The sequence below is a fragment of the Ammospiza caudacuta genome, chromosome 7, assembly GCF_027887145.1.
Source record: "Ammospiza caudacuta isolate bAmmCau1 chromosome 7, bAmmCau1.pri, whole genome shotgun sequence".
In the NCBI taxonomy this organism is placed as follows: domain Eukaryota; kingdom Metazoa; phylum Chordata; class Aves; order Passeriformes; family Passerellidae; genus Ammospiza; species Ammospiza caudacuta.
This window is the reverse complement of record NC_080599.1, coordinates 42,078,239-42,084,765: the sequence shown is the minus strand read 5'-3', so window position 1 is coordinate 42,084,765 and position 6,527 is coordinate 42,078,239.

Here is a 6,527-nt window from a genome sequence, read left to right as displayed (position 1 = left end):
TCAGGTGTGTGTGCAGAGACTGGGTTTGATTCTCACAGCTTTCCAACTTTAGCCACCCATTAGGCTTTAGAAAGCCATTTGACTTCTGTGAAGTTTAGAAGGCTCCAGCCAGAGCGTGCACTTGAACCAGCCTGCCTTTCCGACACCTTCCCAGGAGGGAAATTCACCTTTCCCTGGTGCAGGGGCAACCAGCCAGCCCTGTAGTCAGTCACAGCAGTTTCATTAAGTTTTATATTTAACTTCCCCTCAGCACCTGGGACCAGAAGGAGTGTGTTAGTGTCTTGGAGCTGGAACACTACATTGAATTACCTTGTTGGTTTATCTGGTCATAATAGCAAGAGAGATCCCAGTGCTCCAGTTAAGAGTCTGTCAGCATTTCCATTATAAAACCTTTAGTCTCAAGAGGTTTTAACTTAGCTTTAAAAATCTGTTCCATTGCACAAACTTGGTTTATAACATGGCAAAGAGCAGTATTTTATCTCTTAATATTGAAAATACACACAGAGTCAGTTCATATTGAAATATATATGTGTGTAGCCAAAGATACACTGGGTTTAGGCAGTGATCAACCTGACTGGTGTCCTCTCTGCTTTTTAATTCAGCTGACATGATATTATTGCTCTGGCTATTTTAATAGATAAGGTACTGTGGTTTCACAATCTCTTCCATTACTGGCACACAACTCCTCTAATATATGTTAATATGATTATTCACAAGTGCAGCAGAGTCACACTGGAGGAAGCATAAGAGGTTTGGCACAAAGGGTGCTTGCCCTCCTTTTCCTTTTATTCCAGACACTCATTCAAGGACACTTAACTTACCCTCTGAAAAAGCAAAGCAAAAGCCTCGACCAGCTGCCTGGCAGTAAAGATTTGGCAAATGTGTTTCTTTAAACAAAAAGTTTCTTGATTTCCTAGCAGAAAGCAGCTGGGGCAGGGTCCTTCAGAGGAGCAGTGGCTGTTTGTCTCACCTGAAGATCCAACCAAAGGATAATGTCTTTGGAGGGGAGGGTTTGAACTCCAAGACAAAAAGCACCATTCCCATCTGACAAGGCCAGACAGCAGGGCTGCTGCACATGGTCCCTGTAGGGCTCAGTGAATTGTTTCCAAGGGGTTTTTTGTCTCTTTTTCCCAGACACAGGCTGGCACAGAAAGGAAGCTCCTCTCCCAAAGGCCCCAGTTGTCCTGAGAGCAGGTGAGGCTTGCTAGACCCTGGGCAGGGTAAGCCTTGCAAGGAGTGTCAAATAAAACACATCCCCTAGACCTTTATCTTTTTTACTTCTGGACAAATTGCTCTTTATGTGTTAAGGACAATTTTTTTCCCCCAGCCTCTCTGACTTCCGAAAGCCCAAGGCAAGGCAGCTCATGCCCAGGAGACCCAGAGCTGCTCCCATTTTCCTGGTGTGGTTGCACTGGTGCTACAGCCTGGCTACTTTTGCTTTCCATCCCCACCCCTATCACACATCCCTCACTTCCTCCTGCCCTTCCCTTGTTGGGGCTGCTGAATTTCAGACAGGGTTTGCTCGAGCTGGGATACACCTGCACTGCTGCTTCTGGCTGTGCTCCAGGTGGGGCCAGGATTTTCTTGCTCCCAGCTTTCCTCTCTCTTCTCCTGAGCTCCACTTCCCTTTTGCCGCTTGGGGTCCAATTCTCTTCTCACACACACACTCCCACCCCTTTGACACGGCTATTTTTTCAGGCCTGAAATGTTTAAGATTCTATTTCTCATAAAAAAATGCTGGCAAAGGGCCGCACAGGTCTGCAGACCAGCTGATAGGGATTAATCCCAGCGCCAGGCTGCCAGTTTCCCATGGATAGCCAGGGCTGGGCAGGCAGGGCTGCAAGCCCATGATTCAGCAACTTCCCCTGATTAATCAAGTCACTTGATTTTTTATGCATGCGAGTGTGCCCAAGGCAGCTGCGATAAGTTGGCTTCCAGGCAGAGTGTTAGCAGTGCTGGGGATGTCAAAGGGTTGCTGATATTGATATAAATATATAGAGAGGCGTAGTATTCTGATTAGGTTGTGGTTTTAAATAGTCCTCGGCAGCATTCGTTCCGTCGATAGGATCCTTTCCGCGAATTTCCCCGTGCCTCGCACCTCTGATGCTGCAGTTCTTAATTATGGATACACTTTTATCTGAGTTAAACATGTAGCAGGCCCCTCAGCATAAATTATACTCGGGGTGTGTGTACTGAGAGCACTTCCCAGGTGTGTGAGAGGATAAGTGTGTGCTAAAGCAGCACATGCATCTCAGAAAAGGTTTAGGAAATCTTTTCATTCTCAAAAAAAAAAAACAAACCAAACACACCCTGCTAAAAATCCCTGAGAACACCGACCCAGAGCAATTTTTGTTTGTGGCAGGGGAATGCTGTATTTTGTATTTCCTGCCCTGTGGTTTGGGGATGTGCGGGTAGAACTCCAGATGCTGATGGGCTTGGTGGTGTAGGTGTGTGCTGTGAGACAGTGTTTATCAAGGAGTAACCAGGGAAAATGCCAGTGTGCTTCCCCAGCATCCCATTAAAAAAGGAACGAGAAGGGCACCTGCATTTCAGAGATCACTGGCCCAGCTTTGGTCACCCTAATGCTGCAAAGGACAGCTTTAGTGAGGTGCACAGCTGGAGAGAGTGTGAGCAGCAGGTCCCAGGCTCATTTACAGCCCGTGAGTGCCCAGCAGACCTGGGGGTGAAAGCCAAACACAAAGAAGGCAGAGGAGCACAGAGCTTGGCTTCCAGGCTGCTCCAGCCTCCTCCTCACACCCACCCTGTGTTTCACTGGTGTGTGCAGGCCCAGAGGCTTCTCTGCCTTTCTTGGCCAGCAAGGTTTCAGAGACACTTCCTCAGTGCAGGAGACCAGGAAATGTGACTTAGTCTCAGGTGGTTCTGCCAGGTGTAAAAATAAATGAAAAGCAGCGTGCTAGAAGAACATGTGAGGGAAAACCAGAGAACGAAGGTTTGGCTCCAGGGGAGTCAAAGGGATGCAGATATTTGTGCTTGTCAGAATTTTTTCATGGCAGCAGTAATTGTTGATGTTTATTTTTCCTCACTTCAGTGGAACAGTGTTTGTTAATAAATCTAATAATAAAACATCCACAACAATTGCCAGATTTGCCAATTTTTTTTTTCTTCAATAAACTGAGCATGAAAAAAAGGAATTTTGTTTTCTGTTTTGTTTTGTTTTTCCTCTCTGTAAGAATAGAAGACCTGGGGTAAAGTCATGGGACATGTAAGGAGCACCTCCAAGAGTGACTTTTCCTGGCCAGGAGAGCTCAAATATAGTTTACACAACTTGCATTGTGAGCTGCAACATTTATTGCAAATGCACCAATATAAAAAAACAAAACAAAACCCCAACCCTGCTAGAACTGACTCACAGATGGACAAATTTGTTATTGTTTTCATGATCTTTTGCAATGTGTTTGCAGGTTTCCACAGCCTTGTTTAAATTCAAGGCAAGGACCTTTTTGCACCAACTTTGCAGGATTTAATTTGTGAGTTGTACATTTAATTCTCCGCAGCAGATGGTGATGTGTGGGTGTACTGCTGTATATTTGCAACAGATTCCTTATCTTACAAAATTAATTGTCTCATGTGCTGATTTAAAATCAGAATTGTATTGTTCGTAAAAAGCTAATTCTTGCATATCATTTTGCTGGGACCTGTGCAATTCCAACAAAACGCAAGGAAGAAAAGCCTTAAGTGCTGCTTTAAACAAATGGATTGTGGCAACTCTAGTCAGTCCTGATGTTCAGACTGAGGAGGTAATGACTGTGTGTGTTTAAAAGTCACTAAATAAAATTTAGCATTTTGGGACTGCCAGGTTTCTTGGGAAGGTTTCTGGGGCAGTTCAGCCACACTCAGTGGCACACACAGTGATACCCCAGCATAGCCAAGGCTCCAAACTCAACCCCTTTTCCTTTGGCAGGGATTTATTTGTAAATAACTGCTCTTCCAATGGCATTGCTTATATTAATTTTCAGAGTTTAGGGGATTCTTGTTTCCTCTGATTTGATAAACTCTTGTGTCATTATGAAAAACCCGTGCTCTGGCCATGCAGCATCCCAGGCTCCTGCCTGGTTTTGGAGGAGAAAGAGAACTTGGAGCATTTCAGGGGAGGTGAGGCACTCAGCAGCCCCATGGCACCATGTGCTTGGGTGGCACCAAAAATGTGGCTTTGTCTGGGACAGGGTCACACTGGTGGCCTTGGAAAGGGGGGAACCCAGGGCCTGAATGGCTGTGGTGTTAAGCAGAGGTTCAGGATGGACAAAATAAGGCCAGAGGTGGTGGTTCACCTGCTCCTCCTCCTGAGTGAGGGCTACTGGGCCACTGGGATGGCTGATCAGAAATGGAATTTAGGGAATTTGGTTATTTTCAGTGGTGCAGTGGGCGCTGTGGGCCTGCAGGGAGAGTCCCAGTGTGGGGCTGTGCCATGGGGTGGATTGGCAGAGAAGTAAATCCTGTCCCTTCTGTCCTTCAGACTCCAGAGCAAGGCTGGGCTCACCCCAAGGATGCCCCAGTGGGAGGATGAGGATGTCACACCTGACAGGGGCCAAGGGGTCTCAGCAGCATGAGGCTGGTGGCTGGGCTGGAGGGCCTGGGTACAAGACACATGGTTCTGGTGACAAAAACAAGCTTCTGGACCTGTTGGCAGAGCAATGCTCCCCTTAGCACATGGGTTTGCTTGCTCTCTGGGACAGGGAATATGAACCTGCTGCAGATTTTGCTTTCCTGCAAGCAGCAGCAGCTGGGTCTTGCTTGCTGGCAGCTCCAAACCCCAGCGATGTGAGACAGGAGGTTTATTGTGGAATGAATAGAATAGAGGGGTTTAGGATTTTATTTTTTGCTACTGCACAAGGAAAATTTGCAGCTCTGTAATATTTAAACTCTCAGTGAAATTTTAGATGAAATATTTTAAAATATGCTGGACTGGCATTTAAAAATATCACTGATACCTTAGGAGCGTGGCAAGCAAAACTTCCAACTGTGTCTGAAAAGCAGTTGTTGCGTGTGTGTGTGTATCCATCCTCCCAGTTATTTCTACTGTGAGTAGAAAGAGTATTTCAGAAAACTGCTTATCTGGAAGAACCAGTCTGATTTGTCTTTAACTGTGGGTGAGCTAAATCAGGGTGCCTTTGTATGAGCCCTCCTTTTGGGCACTTTTCTTCTTACAGCCCTCTCTAATGCTCAGCTCTGGGAAGATTTACAGGAGCAGGCTTTTTAAAACACAGGTGTTGTGTTTATGGGAGGTAGAAACAATTCAAGCTTGGTGACTTCAGAGTTTCTGTTTTGATCACCCTGGTGCCATACTGCACGTGATCCCACTGGAATTCCTCAAGCACACCAGTGGCACACAGTGTTTCTGGGAGAGGCCTCAGAAGTGCCTCTTGCAGCAGCACCACCACTCCCCAGGCACTGAAGGTACCCCCAAAGCACCTGGGATGCAGGCAGTGTGCTGAGCATGGGGCTGCACTGCAGCATCCCACAGGATTTGTGTCTGTGTGTGCCTTGTGTTTCCCTCCTGCAGCAGCCCCTGTTTGTGCCCAGGTTATGTGTCCCCTGTGAGCTGCTGAGGCTCAGCTGGAGTGGCTCCATCCCATCTCCTGGGTTTAGGAAGTCAGGTATCTTTAGAAGAGAGACACTGTATTATTTTGAGATGTCAGAGCTTTTGTGAAGTTATGCTGGATTTGATCTCCTTTCACTTTGCTCTGCGCACACAATGAATTACTCCTGTGCAGGGAGCTCAGCCTGCAAGATCTCCGGGGCAGGGAGCAAATCTTTGCTGTCAGCACACTCTGACCTCATCCCTCTGTAGCCATGTCAGTGAGATGTGCAAGGTAACAGCCTTGCCTGGCTTCTGGTGATGGAGAAAGGCTTCCCTGAACAGCCCTGGGTGTGCCTCTCCCCTCAGTGACCCTGAGGCTGATCCAAGTACCCAGACCCCCCTGTCCACCCTTCCCACTGGAAAAGAGCACCAGAGTACTCGTGTGTTTGGCTGCCACAAGCCCAGGGGCACCAGGAAAGCTGAATGGCCTCAGTGTGGATTTCAGGGGGGCTCCCTGCTCCCTTGGAGCTGTCAGCTGCTATTTCCCAACACACGCTCCTCTCTCAGTGTGCTCCAAGCCCAGCTCCGTGTCTAAGGTAAGCTGAAGTGGAACACAAAGTGAATGCACTTGAAACACCCTCCCCCAGGTGGTTTTCCATTTATGCAGCAGGCTCACTAATTGCAGAAAGAGTGATTACCCTTTCAAGAAGGAAATATAAACCTTGATTACTTTGAATGTGTGTTAGTGAAATGTGGTTCTGATCCCAGCTGGGCAGAAACTGTGGTTCAGTAAACTTTCTGAAAATGCTCCCATAGGAGCAGCACAGGGAACCAGTCTGAGACTGTTTTTATCCTGTTCCCATTTGTGATACCCCCAAAAGGGGACTGAACTTTGCATCCCAGATCTCTAAAGGTAGCAGAGTCCTTTCTCTCATGTTACTGGTGTGCTTCAGCTCACAGGAGCTCACCAAGCTGCTGAATGGGGAAA